Here is an 18,867-nt window from a genome sequence, read left to right on the forward strand (position 1 = left end):
AGAGATGGCTCAGCGATTAAGAGCACTAATTGCTCTTCCAGAAGTCCTGAGTTCAAATCCCAGCAACCACATGGTGGCTCACAACCATCTGTAATGAGATCTGATGCCCTCTTCTGGTGTGTCTGAAGACAGCTACAGTGTACTTATATATAATAAATAAATCTTAAAAAAAAAAAAAAAAAAAAAAAAAAAAAACCTCAGGTCCACACCACCCACACCACAAGTCCCCCACCCTCTACCCCAGCAAGAATCCTCGAGATCACCCAAAGCACACAAACAAACACTCTGACCGGGACTGAACAGCTCCAGAAGCAACTCCAAGGAGTTCGGGAGCCTCAAGCCACCCAGACTTTAGGAAGACAGAGTGCTGTTCCCATTGTGGCCAGCAGAGGGCGCTACTCGCCAACTGCTGCCCAGTCCAACTCTATTTCAAACAACACCTAGGCTACACCACAGCCCATGCATACACACACTGCCCCTTCACAAGCACACAAGCTCACATTAACAGCCTCACAAGACTGTGTCCCTCACTTAAATCGACCTCCATTCACCCTTACAAGGAAGAGATGGTTGTCAAGGGGACCAACATTTGAGTAAAGAAAAGACAAGAAAAAGGTCAAGGATCACAGATATGGTAACTCCCGCCCCTAATGGGAAACTTCCTGCAGCATTGGCTTTGGTCAGTGAAGACTTAGATCCCAGAAACATGACCAGGAATTCTGAATGCTTATTTCCATAATCTATGAAGTGGCTGCACTGACAAGTTAAGCCTTTGCTCCCCAAGCCCTGAGACCAAAAGTCAAAATGGGAAGCCCCTTGTCCTCCTCACCCTGGGGTCTCAGCTCCCAGGGCTGGCCAAGACCAGCTATGTGAGCATCTGTGCTTCTCAACAAGTACTGTCTCCCTCACCAGGAACTACTTAGATTCCAAGGGGACAAAATAGGCTAACTTTCTATAGTCAGCACGAGGGGGCTTACAGCCTAATTGAGTGTGCCAGTCATCAAAGGAAATACCAAGAATACTCCTTCTCCTAGAATTCTATGAACTGTCTACGTACTGTCATTCAGCCGTGTACTGGGAACAGAATGTACACAGGGAAACACTGGCTGTTGCTATTTGAGTTTGTAATAAGTAGAGATCTCCTAAATGGGCGAAGAGCATTGTATTGTACGGATACGGACAGAGCATCAAAGGCCAATACAGATGAGATGTCACTGAGGAAGTATTCATGCCAAAGTATAAGTGACTGATCTCCAGAGAAGGGGAGTTAGTCAGCAGAGCTCCCTACCTGAGCTGTCCAGAAAGGAAACTTATCTAGGATGAACTGGATGAAGGGGAATTACAGCTCCCCAGCCTGAACCCTAAGACCATAATCCCCAGTGTAATCCACTCCCCTCATACCCAAGAAAGATACTAAGCCAGCATGGAGTGGCTGGGGCGTACATACTTCCGAATGTGGTTGCCATTCACTCTTGCCTTCCTAACAACTAAGGGGAAGGAGGGTCCTGTTTTGGCCAGACTCATCAGCCTTCAGACCATACTGCACAATATGCCCAGAACATGTTCACGCCTGCAGCCAAGACCACCACTGGGCCTTGGGCTTCTGCAATCCTCCGGTGTTAACTGAGCCAATGTCCCCCTGTGCTCCCGGTTCCCTGCCTCTTGTGCTGAGGTACAGAGCCAGTAACATCCCCTTGCCCTGGAGTTCTCCTGTTTTCCTCTTCGCTGAGGGTTCCCTCCACATCTACAGACTCCTCAGGATGGTCTTTCCACACTAGACAGCTTCTAGCTCTCCTTCTGTCCAAGCCTGAGTTAGAAGCTTCTTGGTCTCTGAGTGTTGGTTGCCTTCCTGTAATTTCAAGCAGAGTGTCCACACAAATGGGCCCAGAACACTTTTCCTCCAACAAAAATCCACACAGGCTGCATGATTTGTTCTGTCATGCCTGTCGTCTGCGTGGAGAGTGGAGAAAGGCCTGGCTGTGTGTAAGCCCGAGTGGATGTGTGTGGTTGACAAGGGCATGGCCATATCAAGGGCTCCAATGCCTGGGACCCATGGGAAATGGCAAAGCCTTCCTCCTGGTCCTATTGCAAATGGTGACAGTGTGTGTAGAAAATGCCCGCCATAGTTTTCTCCTCCCAGATGATTTTGGCCCGAAGATGGAGCCCTTACAGCAGTGGTTCTCAACCTTCCTAGTGCTGCAACCCTTTAATACAGTTCCTCAGCCACAAAATTATTTTTGTTGCCACCTCATGACTGTAATTTTGCTACTGTTATGAACTGTAATATAAATATCTAACGTGTAGCTATACGATATGCAATCCCTGTGAAAGGGTCACTCAACCCCCAAAGGGGTGGCGACTCACAGGTTGAGAACTGCGTCCTACAGAGCCCACTCCTGTGGAGATCAGCTAAACCTGCATCCTTGGTTAGGCTGCATACCATAACCCCTGTCCCCTCTGTACATCCGCCTGCAACAACCTCACCTCCCTATTCAACAGTGTAAAATCACACACTGAGCTTCCCTGACGCTGAGAGGGTGACCTATCTGAGAGTCCAGTTCACCCTGAGGCTTCCCATCTGTCTGCGTCTGTCTGTCTGTCTGTCTGTCTGTCGGCTCCCCCACTGTACCAGTCTCTGGAGCTTTGCTAGGACATGGCTCTTCTGTTGTGGTGTGTGTGTGGACATGTCTCAGTGTTAGAGTGTCCTAAAGCCTCCCTGATAGCCAACCTCTCCTCCCCCTCCCCCCGCCTCCTTTGTGGCGGTTTAGGCTTCTACACTGGCCTAGGCAAGTGGCCATGGCAAAGCTAAAAGCGTCCCTGGACAAGTCACTGTTGAGATCACACCAGATGATCCTGGGTAAGTTCCTTCACCTTGGAGCTTGTCTTCTTCTGCTCTGCTTACTCACGGGAGATCCACTCTCGTGCCTTCCATCCCTGTACCTGCCCCAGTTGGGTTCCTCTCTCGATTCCTGGTTATTTTAGGAAAATGCTTGCTCCACCCCCTTGACACAGCTGCAAGGAAACCATCGTCATCTTCTGTGTAATAAAAACATATCCTTCGGGTCTCCCGAGCCACGAGAACACATGGCAGCTAGATGCCAGCGCCCCTCTCTGTGAAGTTGCTCCCCACTCATTCCGTGGTGGCCACTGTACTTCTGAACAGCACAGATGAGACGGGGTGGACTGTCCGCAGGTGAATTTACCAGAGTCATAATGGGGGGGGGGCAACAGAGAGATACACAGCTCAATGGCTGACACCCAAACACAGCTTCACTCGTGGTCTCGTCTTTGGGGGGAAGGGATGGTGCAGGGTATAATAGAACGCCCTCCAGTTGACAAGCCATCCACACAGGCAGTGGGTTAAGGAACCTTTAATGAAAATCTTCTCTGCAAGAGGAAGGTCTTCACATGGCTGTTAGGATGTGGGCCGTGTAGGTTTAGAACGTGTGCCTTTAGCAATCTTCTCATGGAAGACTCTTGAGACACACTCTGGCTGGCCTCCACGAGGCCAGAAGGGCATCCTGCCTGAACTTTCTCTAAGGTGCTCTGCCTCATGCCTCTTCATCAGCTCCTTGTGCCTTTTAAATCTTTGCCGTCGTCGTTTCTAAGCCCCCACCTCCTCCTGATTTTGATCTCCTATGGGTTCTGTCAATCTGACCTATCCAGCTACTAAAGAGCGGGAGGTGAAGAGTCCCTTCAGACTCGAGAAATGATTCCTGAAATGTTGTCTTTGAAGTTCCCTCCACAGGCCATCTCCTGAGGGACAGAGAAAATAGAAGTGGAACTGTCACTTCCACAGCTGTTACTCTGGAAGGCCCCCCGACCAGATCTCATCCAGGGCGTGCTTCCCAGCGTGTCACCTGTTCTGAAGGTCATAGTGCACTGGTTCTCAATCTGTGGGTCCCGACCCCCTTCAGGGGTTCACCTATGACCCTGGGGGGTGGGGGGGGAACAGTGAAAAATACAGGGAAAAATCAGAAAACACAGATGCTTACATTATATTTCACAACAGTAGCAGAATTGCCGTTATGAAGTAGCAATGAAAATGACTTTAGATTCGGGGTCACCACAACATGGGGAACTGTATTAAAGGGTCACGGTGTTAGGAAGGTTGAGAACCACTGCTATAAATAGTCTTCAGGAGGCGTCGTGTGGCTGGTGGAAGCTTGTGAGGGTTGTGCCCACTGCTGTCCTCTGGCCTGCTCTCTCTGCCCACCCCATAACTGCTGCAGTGTGAGCAGACACTACCTCCGGCTCCCACCGCCATGGCTAAACCACTTCTCTGCACTCTCCCCACCTTGGTGGGCTGAATCCCTCTGAAACGAAAGCCAAAGGGAAGTTTTCCTCTGCTAAGTTGTTTCCGAAGGTTATCTCCATGGTGATAAGAGTAACAAATATGGCTGAAAAAGAACCCTGGCCTCTGACTCTTTTTTTTTTGTTTTGTTTTGTTTTGTTTTTCCCTATCTCAAATCTTGCATAATTCCAACTCCCAAGTGTCCTGTGGAGAGGCCCACGTCTTGGAAACAGACCTCCTGCCCAGTCAGGCTTTCAAATGCCTAAAGCCTGAGCAGTGGGAGCGTATTGGGGACCCTAGGCTAGACCACCCTTCTAACCACTCCTGATTCCTGACTCCAGCAACTGTGTAAAGTGATACAGGACACTCATTTTAAACTAAGGGAAGAGACAATTCATTACCCAACAGATAGCCAATGTTTGAATCCCATCACACGTGGCTCTTTCCCAGCCTCGGGAGTTACAAAACCAGCAAAAGAATGGGGTGGGGATGACTTGGGATGAGAAAAACACGTCCAACCACAAACGGCTACAGCCCCCTCTCTTCCTCACTGGAACCCCAAACACCAGCCTTTTTATAAGCCCAAGGAGACTTTACCCTCTCAAGGCTTTTAAGAAAGGTAGCCTCCCCCTTACCCACTTCTGCAAGCGCGGTCTGCCCCAGTGATGTTAGGGGTCCCAGGTCCCCTCCTCCCCACCAGGTAACAGTAAAAGGAGTGTCTGGCATTTCAGGTGGCTCCTGTCCTCCTCCTGCATGTGTGCTCTGTGGCATCAACAGGGCCTAACGAACAGCAGGGTGTCAGAGGGTGGGGCAGAGATAGGAGGCCACCCCAGATAGCAGCAGGTCTGGAGCTGGTGAGGTGTTCCACAAAGGTGCAGTAGCCAGACAAGAAATGGTAGTGCCCTAACAAAGGCTTCTGAAGCTAGATTTAATGCCTGGAGGGAGAAAGATGTTACGGGCGCTTGACTTCATAGCACTCAACACGGCAAGCAGTAGTGTCCCAACCTGGCAACTGGCAACAGGCAGGAGCCTTTTTCTGTCAACTCATCCACTCACAGGGCTGCCCCTTCCAACAAAGGGATCCCGTCAAGGAAGCGGTGGTGTCTGGTCAGTAGGACATAATATCTGACAGGTTAGGGAGAATTTCTTTTGGCTTGTTGTTCAAGGGACATCAGTCCGTTAATGGTAAGGAAGGCGTAGGAACTAGAATGGCTTAGTCCATGGCGTTGGGAGCTTGGGGCATGGCTTGTTCACTTCTTGGGAGATGGAAAAGCAGATATAATCTTTAAGCCTTACCAGCCCCACTTCCGCTAGCTAATCTACACCACACATTCCAAAGGTTTCCCAGTCTCCCCAGACTGTATCATCGTGGAGGACCATGTTTTCAAACACATGAACCTATGGGGAACATCTAGACCGAAACTATAATGGTACACGGCGATGGGTAGGCATGGACTGCTGGCTAGAACTCGCACTATAGAGTCACAGGCAGAGCATAATTACACCAGCATCACTAACCTCCACTGCCACCCTCAGACCTTGGACCTGCCCACACACCACCTTCTCTTCCTCCCTCAACAACAAGGTCAATGCTTGGTACCCACTTCCCTGCTCTGGTCCACACCCACCCCAAAGGCAGAAGTCGGAGCTGACAGGCCAGGGCCTGCACTAGCTCTGAGGATGCCAAAAACTATGAAGTCCTTCCCTCAAGGACCTCCCAGACCTGTGGGAAAGACAGACAAGTGGACAAGTGGATATCATGCATTTAGATACTCAAGTGTCCAATAAACACAGGGGAACTAAGGCCACCTTGAGTCAGGCCTTCCAAAGGAATAAGTGTAAGGAGAGAAGTAATAATAACGGTGCCTGGCCATGAATGCTACTCGCCAGGTATTTACTCCTTAAGAACCACGTCACAGGGGTTAGATAGGTGGCTCAGTGGTTAAGAGCTCCTGCTGCCCCTGTTGTCTTCCAGGGGACCAGAGTTCAATTCTCAGCACCACCCATGTCCAATTATTTATAACTGCCTGTGACTGCAGCTCCAGGAGATCCTGTGCTGTCCCCCACCACCGCCACCGCACACACATAAATAAAAAGAAATCTGTCGGGGTTGGGGATTTAGCTCAGTGGTAGAGAGCTTGCCTAGCAAGCGCAAGACCCTGGGTTCAGTCCCCAACTCCGAAAAAAAGAAAAAAAAAGAAAAAGAAATCTGCTATAAAGAGCCCTGTCACAGCTAGGCCCAATGGTGCACATCTGAGAGGTAGGGTGAGGGGAGCCACAAGTCGAGATCATTCTTTGCTGCATAATGAACTTGGGCCATCCCCAGTATGTTAGACCCAGACGGTGTGTGTGTGTGTGTGTGTGTGTGTGTGTGTGTGTGTGTGTGAGAGAGAGAGAGAGAGAGAGAGAGAGAGAGAGAGAGAGAGACTAAATGCCTTTCTTTGTCTCCATTTTACAGTTAAGGAAACTGAGGAGCAAGTTTCCGTCATTTACTAAGGTTATATATAAAATAAAAGGAATTGACTACCCAATAACCCCGATTTCTGAGCTATTACCAAAGACACAAATGTAGAGTGCATCGCTAGTCTCTACCACTAGGTGGCAGTAGTATCCGCCGCCTCTTTTTTTTTTTTTTTTTTTAATCTCTAACTTCAAATATCCCTATGGTGCAGTACTGCTCCTGGTTGGGAACCACTGAGCTAGCCATTTTTCTCTCTTATCTTCATAAACTAGTAATGAAGCTTATTGTTCACCAAGGACCAGGCGTCCTCCTAAATAATTTAGGTTATTAACTCATTTAATCCTCACAACAGCTCTTAAGTGTGAGCTTCATTGCTCTGTGTTCTACGGAGGAGGACAGCAGTAGCACGGAGGTATAACACACATTGGAGACAGTCCCAGAGCTTCTGAGTCGTGGTGCTTGAATGTGGCCTGGAGCCGCTGCCTTTAGAGCAGTAGCGGGCTGTTTTTTTGTTGTTGTTGTTGTTTGTTTGTTTGTTTTTTTACCTCTTGTGACAGAAGGACATGGCAATGGGGGTGGGGTGAAGGGTCGTGAGAAAGACAATATAAGATTATTAGTGAGGGTGTCGCACATGAGCGCAGCCAAACAGAACAGAAGTAGGCTGAGGAAAGAAAACCAGAACACAGTTACTGAGGAGGAACCACTCAGGACAGACAGACAAGCCGCTCAGAGGGCCCGTGCACTGAAAAGGTTTCAGGTGGGAAGGGTGCGATTAGCTTTTAGGCAGATAATGGCAGAGGGTGGGCTCCAGTGCTAAGACTCATGGTTGAATTTTAGGGGGTTGATTTGGACCCACCTCTGAGTGTCCATGACTTAAGTCAATAATTGGAGACAGCATGCGGAACAAGTCCTCAGAGCCACCCTGTCTCCCATGCCCTGGCCTGCTCACACCCCTAACGCCGGTACAGAACAGAAGCCCAGGCTCACAGATTGACTCCAGCCACCTAAGTCCCTGATGTTATCCTGGATCTCACTTCAACCCTAGTCCTGGACCCAGAAGCCCCAGAGGGTCCTGGCCCCGGAGTTAGGCTTGGGAAGTAAAGCCAGACTGAGCTGGTTAGACGGCTCAGCCGAGTAAGGGCTTTCGCCTCCATGCCTGATGGCTTGCGTGTGATATCAGGACCCGCATGGTAGAAAGAAAGAAGTTACCGCCTCAAGTTGTTTTCTGATTTCCACACATGCTATGTGGCATGAGTCTCAGGCGTACGCGTGTGCGCGTGTACACACACACACACACGCGCGCGCGCGCGCGCGCACGCACGCACGCATGCACACACACACACGTTGCCAAAAAATAAATAAATAAATAAATAAAAGGTAGGGATGGAGTGGACACTGCCTTAGGCCCCTCCACCCAGTCACTCTTTTGGCCCTTTGAACTGGACAGAGCTAGAAACTCCTCTCCCAGTGAAAGCTACAGGAAACCCTTTCTCCTGGGCCATCCCCTCATGGAACAGGAGGTGGCAGCACCAACATGGTTTTTAAAGTAAAATCAAAGCTGAAACTCGAATGTGTTTCTGCCCTTCCTGGACTTACACCCACACAGCACCCTCTCTGCTTTCGACCTGTCCTCCTCTCCTGCCCCTGCCCTTTGCCCTTCTTAGTTAATGAGAAACAAAAGCCAATGGACCCAGATACAAACTTAGAAGGTGAGAGGAAGCATCAGAGGTAGGGGGATATCAGTTTGTTGTCAGACATATCCCTGGTCTCTGGAGCCCACTGTCCTGACACACTCGGTTCCCCAAGATTATATCTAAGGTGGAAAAGTTCCTTGTGACCAGAGATCTGACTCGCCGGTTAAGGGCACTTGCTGCTTTTGCAGACACGGTGCTCCATAACTCCAGCTCCATGGTATCTGACACCCTTTTTTAACCACCCGAAGTATCAGATGCATACGTACGTGTTGTACACACAGACAAAACATTCATGCATATAGAATAATTTCTTAATTTTTTAAGTCCCTCATTAGTGGTCTCGGCACCTGGGTAACTTTGAAGCTAGCCTGGGCTACCAAATGAGGGAAAAAAGAAATTCCTGACTTCCTCCTCACCTCAGTTAGACGGGACCATTATCCAGTCACAATGATGTATGGTGTTCTGTCTTCCTCCTGTGGAATTTTAAATATATTCATATATTTGGGGGTGGGGTGCACATACACACACACACATACGTGAACCAGGGTGAACCCATAGTGGGTCCTCACCCTCCACCTGGTCGAAGCAGGGCCTTTTGCTTTTACTGCTGTGTGCGTGCTCCAGGCTGGCCTGCCCATGAGTTCCATCTGTCCTCTCACTGTGGAGACACTGCGATTACAGATACGTGTCGCATGGGCTCTGGAAGATGAATTCGTGTCATTGGGGCTTGTATGTGGCTAGCTAGTGCTTTTACTTGCTTAACCGTCTTCCCACCCGTTTTCTTGTTTTGTTTTTGTTTTTGCTTTGTTTGGCTCTTTGAGCTCTAGTCTCCCTGGGTAACCCAGGCTAGCCTCAAACTCACAATCCTGCTGCTATGGCCTCCCATGTTCTAAAAATCACAGACGTTTGTCCACACCCCTTTGTCTACAGTTATGACTTTAAATATTTATGTATATAAAATACTTAAATATAGCTTCAAACTTACTTTACTGAGTGAGTCAGCATTATGGAAATTTCGCTTTAAAGGCTTCCTTCATGTATAAACCCTGCCATGACACAACTACTTCAGTTTGTCTCGTGAGTGTTGCCTACATTTGAGAACATAGTGTATTCACAATTTTATACTCCACAGGCCTGAACTCCCCTCTCCCCCCACCCCCATGCCTGGCGGGCTTCCTTTTTGCCAAGAATCTGTGTGAGCTCAGGTCAAGAGCACTTTGTGCTCTTTAGTGGCTGGCATTTGGATGAGGGAAACACACCAGGATTGTTACACAGGACTGCTATCCAACACATCAGGGGGTGTGTTAGACTGAGATGACCCCTCCCAGATTTCCTGAGCCCGAGCCCTTTGGAAGGATTCTGTCCCGGGAGACCAGTCGGTCCCCAGCAAGTCAGGGTAGTCCAGTGGCTGTGACAATTCATCTTCCTTGTGACCCTTACTGGATTTAGAGTTACATGGGAGAGCGTCTCCCTGCAGCTGTGACAAACCTCCCAACAGAAGCAACCTAAGGAGTTATCCTGACTCACAGTTGAAGGCTGCAGCCCATCAAAGCAGGGAGGTCGAGGCAGCAGGGGCTGGAAGCAGCTATTCACATCCTATCTGCAGTCAGGAAGCAGAACAACGAAGTCCTCACAAGCTGGCCTCCTTATTCTACAGCCCAGAACCCATACCCAGGGAACGGTCCTGCCCACAGCCAAGACGGGCAACACACGCATTTAATCCCAGCACTCAGAAGCAAAGGCAGATGGATCTCTGTGAGTTCGAGGCCAACCTGGTCTACACAGTGAGTTCTAGGAAAGCTGGGGATTAGCAGTGAGACCCGTCAATCAATCAATCAGTCAATCAATGAGATGGATCTTCCCACATCGATTAATGTAACCAAGAAAATTCCTTGTAGGAGTTTCTTTTACCCAAAACTTCATGTTGTATGTAATTTACAAAACTGGATAGATGGCCAAAATTAAAAATCTATGGAACAAGCTGAACGGTTCAGAGGAAAACAGCCCAGTAGGTCAACCATGCATCCACCCCACTGAACTGTTATGACAAAGTATCACAGACTTAACAGAAACTCACTTTTCCTAGTTCCTCCATGGATGTGAGGTCCCTGGTCAGGGTCTCAATCTAATCTCAGGTTCTAGTGAGGACCTTGTCTTGGGTTGAAGATGGCTGCCCCTCGTGTCTTAGACACTGGACCGAGATAACCCCTTACAGATGTCCCAGTGCCCAGAGCTTCGTCTCTTAGGTGACTCTCATGGAGATGTGCCTCCGGGTGTGATAAAGAGGTTAAGACCCACCCTGGATGTGGAAGACACTTTCCTAAGGACCGGGGGGCCTGGACAGAGTAAAAGGCATAAGAGTAAAAACCATTGAGTCCTCAAATTCCCCTACCATCTTTCTGGTCCACTCTACAGACCAAGCCACCCTGCCTCCATGCCTGCTCTGCTCTTCCTGTAAACCCAACCTTCATACCTTCCTAAAGTTCATTTGTGCCAGGCGATACCCACAGAGCAAGAAGAATCATGACATGTTCCCTCTGTCAGAAACGAGTCCCTCAGACTAAACAAGGCCGGGGTTCAGAAGTCCTCTTTGACTGTGTATCATCCTTTTAACTTTGTGTCTCTCCCTCCCTTCCCCCTCCTGGTCCCCTGTTGGTGTTAAGCAGCTAATCTCAGACTTCACACCTTACAAGTCCTTGAGAACCCCGAAGAGCTTTTGCTTATGTAAATCCTATGAATTCATAGCCATTGGGCTGCAAATGCCAATGGAAAATTTTAAAATCCAAAAAAATATGCACATTCCTCCGGTTATCAGGGGTGAGTCACCCCACATCCTGTGGCCTTGGATGCGGTCCACTGAACACTTAGGAGGACATAAGAGAGAAGCAAATAACATCTTGAGGTTTTTGTGGAAGTCATTTTGACCCAGAGAAAGGTTCTAAAGAACCCCTAAGGCTTCCCCAACTACATATGGAAAGACATGGCTCTTTGGAGAACCACTGAGCAAGGATTACAGTATACTTCCTTAACCCCCAAGTCTTCAAAGGTTATGTCTACTTAGTCATAACCATACAACATAGTGGCACAGCTTTGCTCTAGGCGGATATAAGCATTTTAAAGACATTAAGAAGAAAAGCACGGGTGCTTGAGAGATGGCTCAGTGGTTAGGAGCACGGACTGTTCTTCCAGAGGTCCCAAGTTCAATTCCCACCACCCACATGGCGGCTCACAACCATCTGTAATGGGATCTGACACCCTCTTCTGGTGTGTCTGAAGACAGTGACAGTGTACTCAAATAAATAAATAAATCTAGAAGAGGAGGAGGAGGAGGAGGAGGAGGAGGAAGAGGAGGAGGAGGAGGAGGAGGTGGTGGAGGTTGGGGCTGGAGAGATAGTTAAGAATGCTTGCTGCATTCAGAGGATCTTGTTCCTGTCGCAGCACTCACTCCAGGTGGCCCACAACCACCTAGCATTGGAGGATCTGATCTTACCCACAAACCCACAGCCTCTCTCTGCTCTTGGGCCGCTCTCATTACCCTTCCTCTCTCAGGATATTTTCTCAGCAATTCTGTCTCATGGTGCAGGTCTGCTGGTGACAACATCGTCCTAGTTCATCTGAGTCCTGGAAGATTTTTTTTCTTTTTCAGATGGTCTCAGGATTGACTCAGGCTGGCCTCACACTCATGATTCCCCTCCACAGTCTGCCAAGGGCTTAGATTACAGGTGCCTTTTACATCACTAGCTCTTTCTGTAGCATCATAAAGATGATGTTTCTGGGGTTGGGGATTTAGCTCAGTGGTAGAGCACTTGCCTAGCAAGCGCAAGGCCCTGGGTTCAGTCCCCAGCTCCGAAAAAAAGAAAAAAGAAAAAAAAAAAAGATGATGTTTCTGCTCTAGATTGTTCAGAGAATAAAACATTGACATTGTATGCAGTGTGTCGTGTTTCTCTAGCTGCTTTGTTAATTCACTCACTCATTCATTCATTCATTTGGTCCCAATATTTAGGGAACTGAGGCAGGAGGATCAAGAATTACATAGTGAGACCCTGTCTCGGAAGCCAAAAGCAACAAAAATGGTCTTGGTAGCATAATTCCATGACTTACAATTCCAACACTCGGGCTGTGAATGGTAGAACATAAAGAATTCAAGGCCACAAGCCTGAACTGTAATATGACCCTATCTAAAACATGTTTAAATTAAAAATAAACCAACAACAACCAGGCAAGCTGACCGATGGCACACACTTTAGCTCTAAGTCTTGGGAGGCAGAGTCAGGTAGATCTCTGAGTTTCAGATTAACCTGGTCTACATATTGAGTTCTAGGCCAAACAGAGCTAAATCGTGAGACCGTGTATGGTGCATTGAATAGTATGGCTCCCATAGACACGTGTGTTGGAATGCTTGGCTCTAGGGAGTGGCGTTATTAGGAAGTGTGGCCTTGTTGGAAGAAGTGTGGGTAGGATTTGAGCTCTCCTATACTCAAGCTATGTCCGCTGGTACAGTCAGTCTCCTTCGACTCTCTGCTAATCAAGATGTAGAACTCTCGTTTCCTTCTCCATCACCAAGTCATGCTACCAAGCTTCCTACCGTGATGATAAAGGACTAGACCTTCACTGACTATAAGTCAGCCCCAATTAAATGTTTTCCTTTGTAAGATTTGCCTAGAATGTAGGAGCAGAGGACTAGGGCTTGCTCAGCTTGTGACACCCGTCTGATTCGTACACTTCATGTATTTCCTTCTTTAGTACTAGAATTTAAGTGGGGCTTGCTTTTTCACAGCACAGCTTTACGCAGAACACTAACGGTACGCTTCTTATTTTATGGGTGGGGGAGTTGAAACATACAGATTTTCTATTAATATCCATCCCGATGCCAGACAACTCCCAAATTGCATTGTAGTTTGTTTAGAATATGAAAGTTTAATAGAAAAGCTCAGAGGGGAAAAGGAGTAAGCTTGTGCAACACAACTGTGGAAAAATAGATTCAAGAGACCATTTAATATAGTCTCACGTGACCTGAAGGGTGTGATTTATTTACTGTGTGCTCCCCGCTCCCAAATGGTCTGCTTGGAGCATCTATAGCAGTCAGGTCATCAGTCCTTCCTGACAGGGAGCAACTAATCTCCTTATCTTGATAGGCAGGCTTTTTAGAGAACATCTGTGCCTTGGCATTGTGGTCTATGCCTGTAATTGTAGCACTTGGTGAGAGGAGGCAGGAGGATTGTCCTCCTGGGCTACTGTGGTAGTTACTCTCAATTGTCAACTTGAGCTCTGGAGTCACCTGGGAGGCAAGCCTCTCGACATACCTGTGGCGGATATTTAGTCTCTGGCCATACCTGTGAGGGATTATGTAATTTAGGCTGACTAAAGTGAGGAAACATTGTGGGGTTTGAATGAGAATGACCTCTATCGACATATATTTGAATACTTGATCACAGGTGGTAGAACTGTTTGGGAAGGATCAGGAGGTGTGGTCTTGTTGGAAGAGATGTGTCACTGGGGGCAGGCTTGGAGATATCGAAAGCTCGTTCTACTCCCGGTTATCTCTCTCTGCCTTGAGGTTGTGTCTCAGAACAGGAGCCATCAGCTACTGCTCCAACACCATGCCTGCCTACCTGATGCCATGCTCATGCCATGGCGGTCACGGACCTAGACCCTCTGAAACTGCAAGCCCCAACTTTCTCTTGTAAGTTGCCTTGGTTATGGTATCTTATCATAGTAGAAAATCAACACAGACCCACCCTAAAAATGGACTCTGGTATAGACTGTATAAAAAGGAGAAAGTTAGCTGAACACTAGCATTCGATGCACTCTGCTTCCCGATTGTGTATATGATGAGACCTGCTGCCACAGGCTTGCTGTCTTGACTTTCTTATCCAGAGGGTCTGTTTCCTTGAACCAAAGTAAACGCTTCTTTCCTAAAATGCTTTTGTTGGGGTATTTTAAAACAGGGAAATTAGCTAAGACAGCTATATAGCCAGTTCAAGGCCAGCCTGGGTTATAGGACACTCTGTCTCAAAACCAAATCAAACAAACAACTGCAAAAGTGAACAATGTGCCACTCTTTACAGTACCCGGGGAGACTTGACTTACCAAACAAGTCAACTCTTCTAAGTTAGGTAAATCCAAGCGCCCCTGGTTGGTGTGTGTCCTCTGGAGAAATCATCTACTCGGTCATGTGATGATTATTGGTCATGTGATGGTTGTTGGTCATGTGATGGTTATTGGTCATGTGATGATTGTTGGTCACTCGATGGTTGTCAATGATGAAGGCCCACAGCAGCAGTGGGCCTGTCTTCTGATCTCATTTTGGTTACTGTTAGAGTTTTAATTTCCTCTTATACTATTTTCATCTTTTCTCCTTACTGTAAATGTAGTTTTCCTTGCAGCCTTATATGCTGAAATTCTTCTTCATTGTTTCCAACATCTTTGTCACTTGAAAGACTGTCTCTGTGTCTTAGTCAGCTGTCTATTGCTGTGAGGAAACACAATGACTGTAAGCAACTTAGAGAAGAAAGGCTTTATCTTGCTTAGGCCTTCCATCATTGAAGGAAGTCAGGGAAGGGAATCAGGCAGAATCTGATGCAGAAGCCACGGAGGAGTGCTGCTTACTGGCTAGCTCAGTCTGATTTTTTAAGCACCCAGGACCACCCGTCCATTGGTGTCACTGCCACAGCTGGCAGTCCCACCCACATCAATCATCATCAAGAAAATGTAAGGCTGTCTTGCCAACAGGAGGACCTGGTAGGGGCATTTTCGCAATTGAAGTTCACTCTTCCACACCTTACATTTTGAGTAACTTGGGGTTATACATTAGTTATTTCTTCCTTGTTCTGCTAGAATATCTGGTAAAAACAACTTAGAGACGTGATCATTTTATCTCACAATGAGATCAATCACATTCCACAGTGGAGGCATCGGGTAAGCCTCGGATGAGCCAGGGATGTAGTAGCTCAGTTGGTAAAGTACTGACCTAGCATACACAAGGCTATGAATTCAGTCCCCAGCACCACATACACTGAGCATGTGGGTACACGCCAGTTAATGCTAGCACTTAGAAAGTGGGACTAACCTGGACTATGAAAGACCTTGTGTACAAAAGAAAGTTAAAAGGCTCTAGTGGTGAAGGAAAGTAAACTCAGGAAGCAAAGGGCTACTTACCTCAGATTTGCTCCCCCCACCCCTAGCTCTGGAGGCCACACTGACCTTCTCCACTCCCATCCATGGGCAGGAGTGACCCCACCCCACAGTGTCAGCACTGAAGCAGTGATAAAAACAGGTCAGGAACTTGGCTGCCCATCCTCAGACCATAGGACCTGTGGTCACCAGCTCCACACACAGCCATCATTCTCCCTCTCCAGTTCTGAGTCCCTGGGGCTTCCTCCTCTTTACCCAAATACAAACTGGCCTTCACACTGGAGTGGGAGTAAAGTGGACCCTCATACTCGAGTTAGACCCCCCCCACAGGGCCCAGCATGTGTCAGCTGGACTTCTGTCTTTTTCTCCTCTGTCTCCCCATGTCTTTTCAACCAGCTTCCTCCCAGTACTCAGCTCCGGGCCATGTAGGATGAGCATCCATTCTGATTTCTCCAGAACTTCTTCTGTTTTAAAAGTGAAAGCCCTGAACCGGGCGTGGCAGTGAACACCTTCAATCCCAGAGCTTAGGAGACAGAGGCAGGTGGATCCCCGTGAGTTGGAGGCCAGCCTGGTCTACAAAGTGGGTTCCAGGACAGTGAGGGTTACACAGAAAAACTCTTGTCTCAAAACAAAACAAAACAAAATCGAAAGCCCCTTGTCCCAGGATAGCCCTTAGTCCTGTTTAAACCAGAACAGTATGCCCCAAATACCCACCTAGTTCCATGCAAGACAGAGTTGTGGTCCTGGCTTCTACCTAGGAGTCTCCTTTTTTAAAGTCTCTCCCTTTCTGTCCTGCAGAAGATCTCCAGGGACAATTTGTCAGGGGGCTAGCCTGGGCACTCAGGTTCAGGTTCCTGCCTCTCTTAATGAATGCCAGAGCTCGGAAGTAGAGTGCAGACCGGCCCCTGCAGACTGTCAAGAATAAAAAGACAGTGCCAGCTGTGGCAGGATTCGTCACCTTAGCTGAGTCATAGTTGCTTCCTTCCTGACAAGTTGGCCATGGATTAAAATGACTGCCCACCCTGTGGACATGAGTGACCTCTGACTTCCCAGGAGCTCTGTGTGACCTTAGTAGTTAGACGAGGAAACAGGTTTCAGTGGTCCCTGGGAGCCCAGTCAGAGGGGTCCACTCCTCCCAAGATTGCTATAGACCAGGTGCCTGCTTATAATCCTAGCACTTGTAAGGCTGAGAGGCCACAGCTAGCCTGGGCTACAAACTGAGGTTCTATCTCAAAACAAACAGAAAGGTGCTGGTGATACAACTCAATAGTAAGGTGTTTGCTTAGAAAGTGCAAAACCTTGGCTTCTACTCGAACCTGGGGGGTGGGGGGACCATCCCCAGGAGTGTGTGGGGTTAGGACCTGCCACGGAGTAGATTGTGTCTTCATATCATGACTTGGAAATTTTCATGTGCCCTGACCCTTACTCTCCAGTATTTTCTCCAAGGCATGGACCAGAGCTCTTCTCATTCTGTTGTTTTGCTTTGGTTTTGCAATTCACTGGGTAGCCCTGGCTTTCTTGAATTCACTCTGTAAACCAGCCTGGCCTCGGACTCAGAGACATCCACCTGTCTCTGCCTCCCAAGTGCTAGAATTAAAGGGGTGTGCCACCACTGCCTGGCTCTCCTAATCTTTTTAAGTCTGCAGAAACCAAAGACCCCCAAATGTATTTATCTTAGTCGCTGTTCTATTGCAGTGAAGAGACACCGTGACCAAGGCAGTTTATAGAAGAAGGTATTGAACTGGGGGCTGGCTTACAGTTTTAGAGGTTAGTCCATTATCACCATGGAGGGGAGCATGGTGGCAGGCAGACAGACATGGTGCTGGAGCAGTACCTGAGGTCTCACATGTGCACCACAAGTGCCAGGCAAAGACGTCAACTTCTGCAGAGAGAAATCTAGACTGGGCCTAATGTGGGCTTTTAAAACCTCACAGACCACGCCCAGTGACGCACCTCCTCCAACAAGGCCACAATCTCTTTCACTAAGAAGGGACCATCCTCCTTCAAACCACCACAATACTCTGCGAGAAGTTACACAACCACATGCAACACGGAAGAAGAAAACGACTCTTCTCAGATTGGTGTGTGAGTCTAGATGAAAATCCTCCTGCACACCTGCCACCTAAGAACTGGACGACCCACCCCTGCACGTGCTCCCTAACCCTCCCACACCCACCCCCGAATGTGCTCCCTAACCCTCCCACACCCACTCCCGCATGTGCTCCCTAACCCTCCCACACCCACCCCTGCAGTGCTCCCTAACCGTCCCACACCCACCCCTGCACGTGCTCCCTAACCGTCCCACACCCACCCCTGCACGTGCTCCCTAACCCCCCACACCCACCCCTGCACGTGCTCCCTAACCCTCCCACACCCACCCCTGCACGTGCTCCCTAACCCTCCCACACCCACCCCTGCACGTGCTCCCTAACCCCCCACACCCACCCCTGCAAGTGCTCCCTAACCCTCCCACACCCACCCCTGCACGTGCTCCCTAACCCCCCACACCCACCCCTGCATGTGCTCCCTAACCCTCCCACTCCCACCCCTGCACGTGCTCCCTAACCCTCCCACACCCACCCCTACATGTGCTCCCTAACCCTCCCACACCCACCCCTGCACGTGCTCCCTAACCCTCCCACAATCACCTCTACACGTGTTCCCTAACCCCCCACACCCACCTCTGTGTGGTGGGTACAGGGAGAAATCCTCTCACTCAAGCTGTGGCTCCTGGTATTAGCCTCACAGCTTGAGTTGACACTGAGGTGAGTCCTGAGGGATTCAGAGATACCTGAGCTACACCTCAGCCCCAGCCCGGCTACCTGAGGAGTCTCCAGATGTTGTGGTAGGGATTGAAATGACTAAGTGCATGAACTCACCCACTCTTTTGTTTTTTAATTTTATTTATTTTATGTATGTGAGTACACTGTCACTGTCTTCAGACACACCAGAAGAGGGCATCCCATTACAGATGGTTCTGAGCCACCATGTAGTTGCTAGGAATTGAACTCAGGACCTCTGGAGGACCAGTCAGTGCTCTTAACCACTGAGCCATCTCTCCAGCCCCCGAACTAACCCATTCTTAACCAAGGAGGAGAGGAAAGGAAGGCTCAGGTTCTTGAGTCACAAACTTCAAGTTCTCCAAGAGGCAGACCGGTGCTGTAAATTATGGGGAAGGACAACTGAGCTCATTAAAGGCAGAAGAACAGTCTTAGGGAGCATCATACAAGCCACGATACAAACATATAGTAAATAATATTCCAGAAGAGCGGGTATGCAAGTCC

The 18,867-nt window shown here is 48.6% G+C and overlaps 1 long non-coding RNA gene across 1 annotated transcript; it reads right to left on the minus strand.

The window, feature by feature from the left end:
* Positions 1-3,355: 3,355 nt before the first annotated feature.
* Positions 3,356-17,645, minus strand: LOC102553636 (uncharacterized). The gene is made up of 5 exons (XR_353602.5): positions 16,298-17,645; positions 11,940-14,921; positions 8,866-8,922; positions 3,861-3,933; positions 3,356-3,756 (listed from the first exon to the last, which is right to left on the minus strand). It is a non-coding gene; the product is annotated as an uncharacterized LOC102553636 (long non-coding RNA).
* Positions 17,646-18,867: the final 1,222 nt, after the last annotated feature.

Source organism: Rattus norvegicus, chromosome 4 (assembly GCF_036323735.1).
Source record: "Rattus norvegicus strain BN/NHsdMcwi chromosome 4, GRCr8, whole genome shotgun sequence".
Lineage (NCBI taxonomy): Eukaryota > Metazoa > Chordata > Mammalia > Rodentia > Muridae > Rattus > Rattus norvegicus.